General features: G+C 41.1%; 1 protein-coding gene across 3 annotated transcripts in view; it reads left to right on the top strand.

Annotated features, from left to right (window-relative positions):
* plxdc1 (plexin domain containing 1) overlaps window positions 1-15,648 on the top strand; it is a 314,569-nt gene that overhangs the window by 145,793 nt on the left and 153,128 nt on the right. The gene's annotated exons all lie outside the window — the stretch shown is intronic.

Here is a 15,648-nt window from a genome sequence, read left to right as displayed (position 1 = left end):
GGTCTTGTCCTGGTGCTCCTCTGAGACAAGGTCTTTACAGGGGATCTGTATCTGGGGCTCTAGTTGTCCTGGTCTCCGCTGTCTTTCAGGGCAGTAGAGATCCTTTCTAGGTGCTGATCCACCATCTGGTCTGGATACGTACTGGATCCGGGCGACTGCAGTGACCCTCTGATCTGGACACAGACTGGATCTGGTGGCCATGGTGACCTCGGAACAAGAGAGAAACAGACAAATATTAGCGTAGATGCCATTCTTCTAATGATGTAGAAAGTACGGTGTTATGTGAAGTGTTCCGGTTCCAGTTTAACTAATTAATGCAGCCTAAAAATCCTTTAACGGATTTGGATATTAAAAGCATATTAGTATGTTATGTGTATGCCAGGTTAAAGAGATGGGTCTTTAATCTAGATTTAAACTGCAAGAGTGTGTCTGCCTCCCGAACAATGTTAGGTAGGTTATTCCAGAGTTTAGGCGCCAAATAGGAAAAGGATCTGCCGCCCGCAGTTGATTTTGATATTCTAGGTATTATCAAATTGCCTGAGTTTTGAGAACGTAGCGGACGTAGAGGAGTATAATGTAAAAGGAGCTCATTCAAATACTGAGGTGCTAAACCATTCAGGGCTTTATAAGTAATAAGCGATATTTTAAAATCTATACGATGTTTGATAGGGAGCCAGTGCAGTGTGGACAGGACCGGGCTAATATGGTCATACTTCCTGGTTCTAGTAAGAACTCTTGCTGCTGCATTTTGGACTAGCTGTAGTTTGTTTACCAAGCGTGCAGAACAACCACCCAATAAAGCATTACAGTAGTCTAACCTTGAAGTCATAAATGCATGGATTAACATTTCTGCATTTGACATTGAGAGCATAGGCCGTAATTTAGATATATTTTTGAGATGGAAAAATGCAGTTTTACAAATGCTAGAAACGTGGCTTTCTAAGGAAAGATTGCGATCAAGTAGCACACCTAGGTTCCTAACTGATGACGAAGAATTAACAGAGCAACCATCAAGTCTTAGACAGTGTTCTAGGTTATTACAAGTAGAGTTTTTAGGTCCTATAATTAACACCTCTGTTTTTTCTGAATTTAGCAGTAAGAAATTACTCGTCATCCAATTTTTTATATCGACTATGCATTCCATTAGTTTTTCAAATTGGTGTGTTTCACCGGGCTGCGAGGAAATATAGAGCTGCGTATCATCAGCATAACAGTGAAAGCTAACACCATGTTTCCTGATGATATCTCCCAAGGGTAACATATAAAGCGTGAAGAGTAGCGGCCCTAGAACTGAGCCTTGAGGTACTCCATACTGCACTTGTGATCGATATGATACATCTTCATTCACTGCTACGAACTGATGGCGGTCATATAAGTACGATTTAAACCATGCTAATGCACTTCCACTGATGCCAACAAAGTGTTCAAGTCTATGCAAAAGAATGTTGTGGTCAATTGTGTCAAACGCAGCACTAAGATCCAATAAAACTAATAGAGAGATACACCCACGATCAGATGATAAGAGCAGATCATTTGTAACTCTAAGGAGAGCAGTCTCAGTACTATGATACGGTCTAAATCCTGACTGGAAATCCTCACATATACCATTTTTCTCTAAGAAGGAATATAATTGTGAGGATACCACCTTTTCTAGTATCTTGGACAGAAAAGGGAGATTCGAGATTGGTCTATAATTAACTAGCTCTCTGGGGTCAAGTTGTGGCTTTTTTATGAGAGGCTTAATAACAGCCAGTTTGAAGGTTTTGGGGACATGTCCTAATAACAATGAGGAATTAATAATAGTCAGAAGAGGACCTATGACTTCTGGAAGCACCTCTTTTAAGAGCTTAGATGGTATAGGGTCTAACATACATGTTGTAAGTTTAGATGATTTAACAAGTTTATACAATTCTTCCTCTCCTATAGTAGAGAATGAGTGGAACTGTTCCTCAGGGGGTCTATAGTGCACTGTCTGATGCGAAACTGTAGCTGACGGCTGAATGGTTGCAATTTTATCTCTAATAGTATCGATTTTAGAAGTAAAGTAGTTCATAAAGTCATTACTGCTGTGGTGTTGGGAAATGTCAACACTTGTTGAGGCTTTATTTTTCGTTAATTTAGCCACTGTATTGAATAAATACCTGGGGTTATGTTTGTTTTCTTCTAAAAGAGAAGAAAAGTAATCAGATCTAGCAGTTTTTAATGCTTTTCGGTAGGATATGCTACTTTCCCGCCAAGCAATACGAAATACCTCTAGTTTTGTTTTCCTCCAGCTGCGCTCCATTTTTCGGGCTGCTCTCTTTAGGGTGCGAGTATGCTCATTATACCATGGTGTCAAACAGTTTTCCTTAACCTTTCTTAAGCGTAAAGGAGCAACTGTATTTAAAGTGCTAGAAAAGAGAGAGTCCATAGTTTCTGTTACATCATCAAGTTGTTCTGAGGTTTTGGATATGCTAAGGAATTTGGATACATCAGGAAGATAACTTAAAAAGCAGTCTTTTGTGGTAGAAGTGATGGTTCTTCGATACTTGTAACAAGAAGTAGAATTTACAATTTTGGCTATATGAAGTTTACACAGAACTAAATAATGATCTGAGATATCATCACTTGGCTGAATAATTTCAACACTATCAACATCAATTCCATGTGACAGTATTAAATCTAGAGTATGATTTCGACAATGAGTAGGTCCTGAAACGTGTTGTCTAACACCAATAGAGTTCAGAATGTCTATAAATGCTGATCCCAATACATCTTTTTCATTATCGACATGGATATTAAAATCACCAACTATTAAGACTTTATCTGCAGCCAGAACTAACTCGGATGTAAAATCACCAAACTCTTTAATAAAGTCTGTATGGTGCCCTGGTGGCCTGTATACAGTAGCCAGTACAAACATAACAGCGGATTTATCATTAACATTGGTTTCTCTGGATAATGTTATATGAAGCACCATTACTTCAAACGAGTTATACTTGAAGCCTGCCCTCTGAGAAATCCTGAAAACGTTATTATAAATTGAAGCAACTCCTCCCCCTTTGCCTTTTAGACGCGGCTCGTGTTTATAACAATAATCTTGGGGGGTGGACTCATTTAAAATAATGTAATCATCAGGTTTTAGCCAGGTTTCTGTCAAGCAGAGCACATCTATATTATGATCAGTTATCATATTATTTACAAAAAGTGTTTTCGTAGAAATGGATCTGATATTCAATAAGCCAATCTTTATCATTTGTTTATCCATATTGCATTTGTTTTTTATTTGTTGAACCTCAATTAAATTGTTAACCTTAACTTGGTTTGGACGTTTTTTGTATTTTCTAGTTCGTGGAACAGACACAGTCTCTATAGTGTGATATCTAGGTGAAAGAGTCTCTATGTGCTGAGAATTAACTGACCTCTGTGACGGGAGGCAGCTAGCAGACGGTCGGTTTAGCCAGTCTGTCTGCTTCCTGACCTGGGCCCCAGTTAGTCAAGTATAAACACTAAGACTATGTGCCATATTTCTAGACAGAAGAGTGGCGCCACCCCAGGAGGGATGAAGACCATCTCTTTTAAACAGGTCAGGTCTGCCCCAAAAGCTCGTCCAATTGTCTATATAACCTATGTTATTCTGTGGGCACCACTTAGACATCCAGCCATTGAGTGATGACAATCTGCTATGCATCTCATCACCACGGTAAGCAGGGAGGGGACCAGAGCATATTACAGTGTCTGACATCGTGCTTGCAAGTTCACACACCTCTTTAAAGTTATTTTTAGTGATCTCCGACTGGCGAAGTCGAACATCATTAGCGCCGGCATGAATAACAATCTTACTGTATTTATGTTTAGCATTTGCCAGCACTTTTAAATTTGCCAAGATGTCAGGCGCTCTGGCTCCCGGTAAACATTTGACTATGGTGGCTGGTGTCTCTATATTCACGTTCCGTACAATAGAATCGCCAATAACTAGAGCACTTTCATCAGGTTTCTCAGTGGGTGCATCACTGAGTGGGGAGAACCTGTTTAATGTTTTGATCGGAACAGAAGTGCGGTGTTTTGACCCACGACTACGCTGCCTCACCGTCACCCAGTTGCCCTGCTGCAGGGGCTCTGCTGGAACCGGACAATGTACAGGAATCCCTGAGCTAGACGCATCCAAAGCCATATCTAGAGCCCTAACATTCTTACTGTCCTCAATTAAAGTTTGGATGCGTGTCTCTAATTCTGAAATCTTCTCTGTCAGCCTAACTGTTTCCCTGCATTTATCACATGTGAATCCCTCATCAGCGACAGAGATAGATAAACTGTACATGTGGCAAGAGGTGCAAATAACAATTGTAGGAGAAGCCATTACTCACCGTGCTTGATGAAATATTCTTACTGGAGAGGAGAGGAGAAAAGAAAAGGCTAATGACAAGCTAACGAGTGCTAACGCTTTGCAGGTGTACTGCAGTCACGAAGAGTGAACGATCAAAGTTAATCTGATAAGATTGATCGTAATATCAGAAATATGGTGTGAATTAAGTTATATTTTACAATTAAAAAAACAAACAAACAGACAGTGATAGTAAGAAAGATTATAGAGAAAAAATATAAAATAAAAACAGCTACATGGAGCTATGATTAGCTACAGAAGGCCAACAGGAAGTTGGAAGCATGCTAGAAACATGCTAGCGACATGCTAGCAATATGCTAATCATGCAAGAAACATGCTAGCAACCTGTTAATCATGAAAAAAATCATGCTAACAACATGCTAGTCCCATGCTAGTCATGCTAGAAACATCCTAGCAAAATGCTAATCATGTTAGCGACATGCTAGTCGCATGCTAGTCATGCTAGAAACATGCTAATCATGCTAGAAACATGCTAGCGACATGCTAGCAATATGCTAATCATGCAAGAAACATGCTAGCAACCTGCTAATCATGAAAAAAATCATGCTAGCGACATGCTAGCAGTATGCTAATCATGCAAGAAACATGCTAGCAACCTGCTAATCATGAAAAAAATCATGGTAGCAACATGCTAGTCCCATGCTAATCATGTTAGAAACATGATAACAACATGCTAATCATGCTAGCAACATGCTAGTCACATGCTAGCGACATGTTAACAACATGTTAATCATGCTAGGAACATGCTAGCAACATGTTAGTCGCTTGCTACAAACATGCTAGCAACATGCTAATCATGCTAAAATCATGCTAGCAACATGCTAGTCATATGCTAGTAATGCTAGAAACATGCTAACAACACGCTTATCATGCTAGCAACATTCTAGTCGAATGCTAGTCATGCTAGAAACATGCTAGCAACATGTTAATCATGCTAGAAACATGCTAGCAACATGCTAATCGAATGTTAACCATGCTGGAAACATGCTAGCATTATGCTAATCATGCTAGAAACATGCTAGTCGCATGCTAATCATGCTAGAAACATGTTAGCATCATGCTAATCATGCTAAAATAACGCTAGCAACATGTTAGTCACTTGCTACAAACATGCTAGCAACATGGTAATCATGCTAAAATCATGCTAGCAACATGCTAGTCATATGCTAGTAATGCTAGAAACATGCTAACAACACGCTTATCATGCTAGCAACATTCTAGTCGAATGCTAGTCATGCTAGAAACATGCTAGCAACATGCTAATCATGCTAGAAACATGCTAGCAACATGCTAGTCGAATGTTAACCATGCTGGAAACATGCTAGCATCATGCTAATCATGCTAGAAAAATGCTAGTCGCATGCTAATCATGGTAGAAAAATGCTAGCATCATGCTAATCATGCTAAAATAACGCTAGCAACATGTTAGTCGCTTGCTACAAACATGCTAGCAACATGCTAATCATGCTAAAATCATGCTAGCAACATGCTAGTCATATGCTAGTAATGCTAGAAACATGCTAACAACACGGTTATCATGCTAGCAACATTATAGTCGAATGCTAGAAACATGCTAGCAACATGCTAGTCGCATGCTAATCATGCTGGAAACATGCTAGCATCATGCTAGTCATGCTAAAATCATGCTAGAAACATGTTAACAACATGCTAATCATGGTAGCAACATGCTAGTCGCATGCTAGTCATGTTAGAAACATGCTAGCAAACATTATAATCATGCTAGAAAAATGCTAGCAACATGCTAATCATGGTCAAATCATGCTAACAACATGTTAGACATGTTAGAAACATACTAACAACATGCTGATCATGCTAGAAACATGTTAGTCGCATTATAATAATGTTAGAAACATGTTAACAACATGCTAAAATCATGTTAATAATGCTAGAAACATGCTAGCAACAAACTAATCAAGCTAGAAACATGCTAGCGAAATGCTAGCGAAATGCTAATAATGCTAGAAACATGCTAACGATATGCTAACAACATGCTAATCATGCTAGAAACATGCTAGCAACATGCTAATCATGCTAGAAACATGCTAGCTACATGCTAGTCGCATGATAATCATGCTAGAAACATGCTAGAAACATGCTAGCAACATGCTAGTCATGTTAGAAAAATGTGAACAACATGCTAGCAACACTAATCATGCTAGAAACATGGTAGCAACATGCTAATAATGCTAGAAACATGGTAGCATCGTGCTAGTCAAATGTTAATCATGCTAGAAATATACTAGCAACATGTTAGTCATGATTACAATATGCTAGCAACATGCTATTAACATGCTAATCATGCTAGAAACATGCTAGTTATGCTAGAATCATGCTAGCAACATGCTAGTCGCATGCTAGTCATGCTAGAAACATGTTAACAACACGCTTATCATGCTAGCAACATGCTAGTCATGCTAGCAACTTGATAATGCTAGAAACATGCTAGAAATATGTTAGCAACAATGCTAATCATGGTAAAATCATGCTAGCAACATGCTAGTTGCATGTTAATCATGCTAGAAAAATGCTAGCGATATGCTAGCAACATGGTAATCATGCTAGCAACATGCTGGCAACATGCTAGCAACATGCTAATCATGCTAGAAAAATGCTAGTCGCATGCTTATCATGCTAGAAACATGCTAGCATCATGCTAAAATAACGTTAGCAACATGTTAGTCGCTTGCTACAAACATGCTAATCATGCTAGCCACATGCTAGTCGCATACTAGTAATGCTAGAAACATGCTAACAACACGCTTATCATGCTAGCAACATTCTAGTCGAATGCTAGTCATGCTAGAAACATGCTAGCAACATGGTAATCATGCTAGAAACATGCTAGCAACATGCTAGTCATTCTAACAAAATGCTAGTAACTTGCTAATCATGCTAGAAACATGTTAATTCTTTCTGTCAAACTAATCTATCATTTTTTCTTTTGAACTAATCTATATCATTCTTTCTAAGTAATCTAACTGTCATTCTTTCTAACTAATATATCTTTCTTTCAACTAATCTATCAATCTAACTTTAAACTATAAACTTCTAACTTCTTTAAGCTTCTTCAAACTTTCTGGTCAGGCTTTCTCAAGCCAACTTAAAGTTTGTCTCAACAAACTTTTTTTCTAGTTTTTTCATGATAATGAATGTATAATTTTTTAATTAACATAATATCGTGGTGTCTCACATAGGTACATTAAAAAATATATCTACAGAAAGCTTGAAATGTTTTTAAACGAAAAGGAATAGCTGAACAGAATTCAGTCTGTGTTTTGAGGAACGGTGTGTTACTGGGCTTAAACATGCCTGCACTACACTTCATAATTTTCTCACAGCCCATATTATTATTTTCACAAGACCATAATGATAATAACAAATCATCAATTAATAATTAATCATTATTTTACGAAAATCATTGTTATTTGTGATCGTGGATGTTTGCGGGAGGCTTTAAGACCAAGCGGAGTCCTCTGTTCCTGCCTCACAGCGCGCGGGTCTCCGAGGCTTCACTGTCTGCGGTTTGACTTTACTGAGGCGAACTTATTGATCATGAGCCCAACATTTAGCAAGGCAGGAAAATTCTAACAGAAGGAAGACGTATATCATTGAGCTAATGCTGTTAAAGAGAGAGAGAAGTCTAGGACTATTCTTAAACTTGGAGCTCATTATATTGAAGTAGCCTACATATCCAAACACCAGAAACGTTATGCATTTTATGAATAATGAAATGTTATGAAAATTATGCATTTTATTTATTCACATCCTGTATGGTTGAAATGATATTTTAGTTCACAACTTTAAGTTCCGTTGTTTTAAAAAATGCTTTATTGGCTAATGTTTCATAAACCTTCAGTTGTTATGCTCTAAAATCCATGCCATTACTAATTTCATTATTTTATTATTATTATTATTATTATTATTTGAATAATTGTAGCTTACATAAATAGGTAAAGCAAAACAAATATTCGGATTGTCCCTTATTTTTTCCCTTGTTTTCCTAAAGAATAAACACGTATTTTTTACAAGAATAAACATGATAACATATTATTAATTAATAAAAATAATTTAAGAAATTAAAACCTTTTTTTTAACTTGAATTTAAATACTATTAAACTAACTTTAAATTCTCAAGGAGTTTGAGCAATTAAAACCTTTTTTTTAACTTGAATTTAAATACTATTAAACTAACTTTAAATTCTCAAGGAGTTTATAAGTTTAAAAAAAAGTTCTAAATGAACTTGTGTTAACAATATAATTAGAACTAACAATATAATTTGATTTTTTTTTTTAAATGAACAATTCCTGTATAAAATGGGACAGCAACCTTTATATCAGTGGTTCTCAACCTTTTTTTCCAGCGGGCCGCACTATGGTCTAAGTGCAAGTCTATGCATATAATTAACATATTACGTCAGCAATACAAACCAACCTGATTTATAATATTATAGCCTAACTATTATGATATATGATCTATTACATTCATTGAAATTAACAATTCTACAGCCCATAAATAAAACACCTGATGCTGTTGGGAGCTGACCAATTTTGTGAGATTCAGCTTGAAAGGAGTAACAGCACAAAGAAGTTGCGATTGTAACGCCTGTGTTATATTTTCCGCATGAGCAATCCGGACGCGTACACGGCCAGCGCGGACGCAGACTTCTTCAATTTATACTTCTGAATGCGCAGGCTGATGGCCAGCTCTGCAATTTCCCAGAATTATTGCACATCTGACTGTCTTTATATTCTTTTATTGACAGATTGCACAGGTTCAAGTAGCAATGAGCTTCTTCACTCTGCCTGTACATGTGCAATTTGAAACAAATAATACTTAATTTTTGGTCACACATAGGGCATAATTAAAAAATGCCGGTAGTTTGAAAAATCAAGAATAATAACAGAGTTAATACTAATTATTGCTAAATGCTGGACCGTTCCCATTTCACTCTGCATATGGAACCTGAAGAATTTTTTAAACCAAGAATGAATCGAAATGAAAATGACATTATAACATTTAGCTGATATATATATAAAATATAGGCCTTATATTTATTTACTGTTTAATAAAAAATAGCATGCATATGACTCTTTGTGCTAAGGTCTTCTTTTAATTTTTGTTTAGTAGACTGTAGTCTAAGACTATCCTACATTTAAAAAATTAACAAATTGTAAAAACAACTTTTTTTTTAAATGTTACAATGTTATATCATAATGTTATTGTTGTTTTACTTCCTTCTTTTATCTCATTTTACAATTACATTCATTTCGCAATCCGTCCCTTTGCGCCACCTGGCGGTAGTTTCGCGAATGATTTTAACACGCGACTGAATTACAGTTACCGTGCGGCGGTAAGCCCCAGAAAGGCTGGCCACCTACTGTACCATCTAAGCTCCTAAAACAGGTGCTTCCAGAAGTCATAGATCCTCTTCTGACTATTATGACTGACTATCATTGTCATTAGGATATGTCCCCAAAACCTTCAAACTGGCTGTTAAGCCTCTCATCAAAAAACCAGAACTTGACTCCAAAGAACTAGTTAATTAGACCGATCTCAAATCTCCCTTTTCTGTCCAAGATACTAGAAAAGGTAGTATCCTCCTCTTCTTCCCTATCTTCTTCCTTAACCACCAGATCCGGCGCCTGCTCTCGGGGGTTCGGAAGCCCGCGTTTGCGGTACTTTCTCCCCGATGAGAGGATGCAACGCTCTGCCTGTCTTTCTCTGAGGAGATTGATTTGGAAAGGCATCGATGAGCTCGCCAGTTGCGCAAGCATCAGTTGCACAAGCACCAGTTACACAAGCATATTATGCCTAATATTATAATAAGCAGCATTAATGGGGAAGTCGTGGCCTAATGGTTAGAGGGTTGGACTCCCAATCGAAGGGTTGTGGGTTCTAGTCTCGGGCTGGACGGAATTGTGGGTGGGGGGGAGTGCATGTACAGTTCTCTCTCCACCTTCAATACCACGACTTAGGTGCCCTTGAGCAAGGCATCGAACCCCCAACTGCTCCCCGGGCGCCGCAGCATAAATGGCTGCCCACTGCTCCGGGTGTGTGCTCACAGTGTGTGTGTGTGTGTTCACTGCTCTGTGTGTGTGCATTTCGGATGGGTTAAATGCAGAGCACAAATTCTGAGTATGGGTCACCATACTTGGCTGAATGTCACTTCACTTTCACTTTCACTTAATGAAGAGTGGAGTTCGCGCAGTCGGCTCTCGGGGGGCTGATTGTGCTTTTCTCACTGTTCAGCGCTCCGCTCTGGCCGGGCATGCTCCGAGGAGTGTGTCAGTGTATGCGGTCCTGCGTTTGCCCTGCTGCTGATGCACGGTGGTGAATGCGATAGCGGGAATCGCACATGACCTGGCGAACGGGTTGGAGATGGCGCGTCCAATCTCCACCCGTGTTCACTAGATCTAGAGCTCGTTCTTGAAGCTTGGAAACCCACACTGCAGTTTCTTCGTCCTAGGAGGCAGAGCTCGCTGCAGCATTCATCTTTCTCTGAGGAGATTGATGTTGTTTGTGTGACTGTATAGCAAAAATTTAATTTAAAATTAAATAAAAAAGACGTGCACTGCTGTGGCAACGTGTGTATTACATTGTTTCATTTTTATGTGAGTTTTTCTACACCAGACCGTGTTGACTCGTCTGGTTGTTGACTACTATTTAATTCTAAAGAATAAAATGACATATTTATCTGACTATGTGAAGTGAGATGTACAGGGGCTCTAGGGATTTAATTTCTTTTGTGAGAACACGTGTTTACCTCTCTTCCTCTGAGGAGGTTGAGGCGGTCAGGGGCTGCTGGGTGGAGCAGTCCCAACTGTGTTCCAGCCCTGCGGTAATTATTATCATGCCGGGGGTGTCACTTTTGTACTCCGCAGACACTAGAGTTAAAGTGGCGCTCCCAGGCCGAAGGCTTCTAGTGGAAAGCAGTTTCTGCGAACCGTTGTTTTTGCTGGATTGCCTTCATCGTAACGTCCTGACTCCTAAGGCCTAGGACATTTTAAGGGCCAGCTCCCTCTGGGGAAGAGTGGTGTACACCCCATTACACGGTGCCCGTCTCTCCTCAGTGCCCTCAGGAGATCGTTCTGCCAACCTTGCCGGTGTTCAAGGGTGCAGTGATCTCTGGCGAGCGCTTCTCTCAGTTACCACCCGGAAATGTAGCGGTGCTGAGAGGCTCGCTACCTCTACAGAGGTCGCATCCTGCCAGTCCGCTGCTTCAGGGCACCAAGCTAGTGGCTCTAGGCGCACCAGAGGCCAGTCTCACGAGACTGGTTCCCTTAGGAGGTCACATGGTGGTGTGGGAGCCCCTGCAAAATGTGCTTCACGGGTTCCTGCCCCGAGCAGGCTCTGGTCTAGTCTTCCTAGCAGACGACGTGGGTCTGAAGACTGTCATTTTTAGGAGACTTCAGCTACGAGAGTCCTGATGCTGTGGCTCAGGACCTCGGAGGGCAGGCCCCTCTGGGGAAGAGCAGTGTACACCGTATTACATGGTGTCTGTCTCTCCTCAGTGCCCTCAGGAGATTGATCTGCCAACCCTGCCGGTGTTTCAGGGCGCAGCGGTCTCCGGCGAGTGCTTCTCTCAGTTACCACCCGGAAATGTAGCGGTGCTAAGAGGTTTTGCGACCTCCTGGGAGGTTTCCAGAGCAGCTAGTTCGGCCGTCTCCTGCCGGTGCACCATTTCAGGGCACCAAGCTAATTGCTCTGATGACACCAGAGATCAGTCTTGAGAGGCTGATTCCCTTAGTAGACTTTTTGGCAGCGTGAAAACTCCTGCCAAATGTGTCTCAGTGGGTCCTGCACACTGTAGTGAGAGGCCACAGAATCCAGTTCTGGTATGCCCCAAGCAGGCTCTGGTAATGGAACATAAGTAGACTGTCTTTGAGGACGGAGGCGATTGAGGTGGTCCCTCCTTGGGTTGCAGAGTCCGGGTCCTACAGCCGGCTTCACTGTTCCGAGGAAGGATGAGGTGTTGTGTCCTTTCTTAGATCTGTGCTTTTTGAACTGCTCAGTCAGGGGACTGAAGTTCAGCACGCTTGCACAGGCCAAGTCTGAGGACTGGTGCGTCACGATCAATCAAAAAGATGCACTTATCTCCATCCTTCTTCATGGGAAGTTCATGAGGTTTGCTTTTGAGGGCAAAACCCTACCAATATGAATCTTCCACTGGCCTTGCACTCTCACCCCACACTTTCACGACTCAACCACATTGATGATTGGTCGATATTAGCTCAATGAGAGCAGATGACGGTTCGGCATCAAGGTGTCGTTCTCACTCACATGAAAGAGGTGGGGTTAAGACTTAACACCAAGAAAAGTGTGCTTTCTCCAGTACAGAGAACCATTTATCTGGGCGTGGTGTGGGATTCGACCACAATGCAGATCCTTGTGTAGTACCAGAGTAAACTCCTCTTTCTCAGAGCAGTCCACATTTCTGGGCATCTTAATATTGGAGCAGACTTCCTGTTGAGGCAGGGGCCAAGGCCCGGGGAATGGCGGCATCACGCCGAGGTGATGAAGCAGAATTGGAGAGGTTTGCCAGAGTCAGGGTGGATCTGTTTAAGACTTGAGAGACATCGCACTGTCCCCTCTGGCTTCCTCTGACTCATCCAGCTCCACTGGGGCTGGATGCCATGGTACAGATATGGCCGAGGCTTCATCTGTACATTTTACCCCCGATTGCTCTGCTCCCGGGAGTTCTGGAGAGAGTGCGCCGTACGGAGTCCGGCTGCTGTTAGTAGCCCCATTCTGGCCAGGCCGGGTATGGTTCCTGGGCCTGATTTCTCTTTTTGACGGCACTCCATGGTAGGATCCCTTCAGGAAAGATCTCTTCTAGCAGGTGGAGGGTGCGCCCCCGCATGGAGCTTAGAGGCTGTAGGTGTGGTCTCTGAGGAGCCATAATTCTTAGCTTCTGGTCTCTCAACCGAGGTTGTTAAGACTGTTCTCCAATCCAGAGCTCCCTCAATGAGGAAGCTGTATGCCTTGAAGTGGAAGCTTTTCTCTTCTTGGTGAGGAGACAGCCAGCTTGACCCAGTTAACTGCCCTGTTGATATAGTGCTGGAGGCTCTCCGCAGGGTTGACCCACTCCGTTCTGAAGGTCTACGTGGTGGCCAAGTTGGCCTACCGCACCCCTCTCGATGGTCAATCAGTGGGCAGAAACCCTCTGGTTACATGTTTCCTCCATGGTGCGCTGAGGCCGAGGCCTCCGGCTAGAAGAAGCTTATGCGAAGCGGTGTACAAGATGCTATCCTAAGCCTCAAGTCCTCTGATCTCCCCTCTCCTGGGGGTCAAGACTCACTACTTCTGAAGTTTGGCCATTGGACGGGTTGTCCCCGATTTCTGTCAGGCTCCTGTCTCCTTCTCTTGCTTTAGCTGGGCCCTTCCACACTAGGAAAGAGATTTGGCATTCTGGTTCCCCAATCGTTCTCGATGCAGCTCGAGTTCCTGAAGAGGAAGGTCTAAGGTTATGTATGTAGCCCTTGTTCCTCGAATGAACGAGATGCTGTGTCGCAATGCCACACTTCCGGCAACTCTGGCTGCCGCTTGCTTCGTCCTTTGAGGCTGATTACCGGCTTCGCCGCTCATGCTTTTATGTATCCTGGTCTCTTACGTCACCCGGCTATGATGTCTCACCCGTCCATTGGACTGATTACACATGTTATTCAGAGGTGTCACGCTGGGGGTGTTCCCCAATTGTTCTCATCGCAGCATCTCATTCTTTCGAAGAACCAGGGTTACATACGTAACTTTACATGATTTCCAGTCAGGCTTTAGACTGTATCATAGTACTGAGACTGCTCTCCTTAGAGTTACAAATGACCTGCTCTTATCATCTGATCGTGGTTGTATCTTTCTATTAGTTCTATTGGATCTTAGTGCTGCATTCGACACAATTGACCACAACATTCTTTTGCATAGATTTGAACACTTTGTTGGCATTAATGGAAGTGCATTAACCCTCTAAGCACCAAAGTCGCAAAATTGCGACAAGATGTCATCCTTAATAAAATAGACTGTAGTTCCTTATATGGTGTAATATCTCATTTGTATTCCCTTCCACTAGATGGCAGACATGTAGTACTTTGATTCTAGACCAACATTATGCATTGTTTCTGTTCAAAGTGTTTGAGGAAACAGCAGAGCAAGTGAGCTCTCATGTTATTGATGCAGAAGCAATTCATTTCATAGCATGAGTGTAAATGGTGAGATTAATGAGAGAAAATCGTCAGATGGCTAATACAAAGTTGTACTGCGAGGATGTGTTGCAAATGTTGTTCACCAATTCTGACTCTGAAGGGGAATATTTGCTTTTTGGAAATGACGATTGGCCATCTAATGATCGCATGTCTCGCGGTACATCTTTGCAGCATGATGGTGCCGCCGTGCAAGGCGAGAGTGTTCACAAAGCACAAACAAGCAATCATTTCGACCCTTTGCTCAACGGGGATGCGGGTGCTGATCGCGCATGCTCTAATGCGCGGCCGGCAGACAGTACATGTGCAGTCTGTGTGGAGAATGTGCGCTCTGCGCAGTGCCATGCAATGAATAAGGGGAACCATACTATGAACTCTGTAACATAGATACCTGATTGGCAAGATAGCTGGTCAACTGATCAAAAAATAGGCACATGTATTTTACTATGGCACAGTAATATAGTAATAATGTACTACTTTTCTCATTTTTTTTTCCTGATCATTTGTATTGAATCAAATACAAAAAATAATTAAATAAATAAATAAACTTGCTAATAAGTTCAAACATCCATTCAATATCTATTATGTCCTGAATATTACTGATGAACTGATCAAAAAGTAGGCTACTGTTCACATGTGATTTACTACTATATAGTGTAGTAATACAGTAATAATTTAGTACTTTCTCCTGTTTTATTGTTGGGTTACTCTTTTCTGATAATTTGGAATGAGGATAAAAGACACACACACACACACACACACACACACACACACACACACAAACATGCAAATATGTTCAAACACCAATTCAATATATAATATTTCCTGAATATTATGAAATTCGAGATAGCAGCCCCTGGTGACGTCGTAATATGCAAATTAGATTAGTATATTTACACCCCACATAAACTTTTGATCATGCCAAACATTTTTCTAATTGACAGTAGATCTCTATGTTTTAGCCCTTTCAAGCCACAAGCTTTTGAAATCTTTATGTCAAAATATAACATTTCTTTTCCAAAAAACCTTGGCGCCTTAAGGGTTAACAT

This window comes from Carassius gibelio, chromosome A12 (assembly GCF_023724105.1).
Source record: "Carassius gibelio isolate Cgi1373 ecotype wild population from Czech Republic chromosome A12, carGib1.2-hapl.c, whole genome shotgun sequence".
NCBI classification, from domain to species: Eukaryota; Metazoa; Chordata; class Actinopteri; order Cypriniformes; family Cyprinidae; genus Carassius; species Carassius gibelio.
This window is presented reverse-complemented; position numbering and strand designations above follow the sequence as displayed.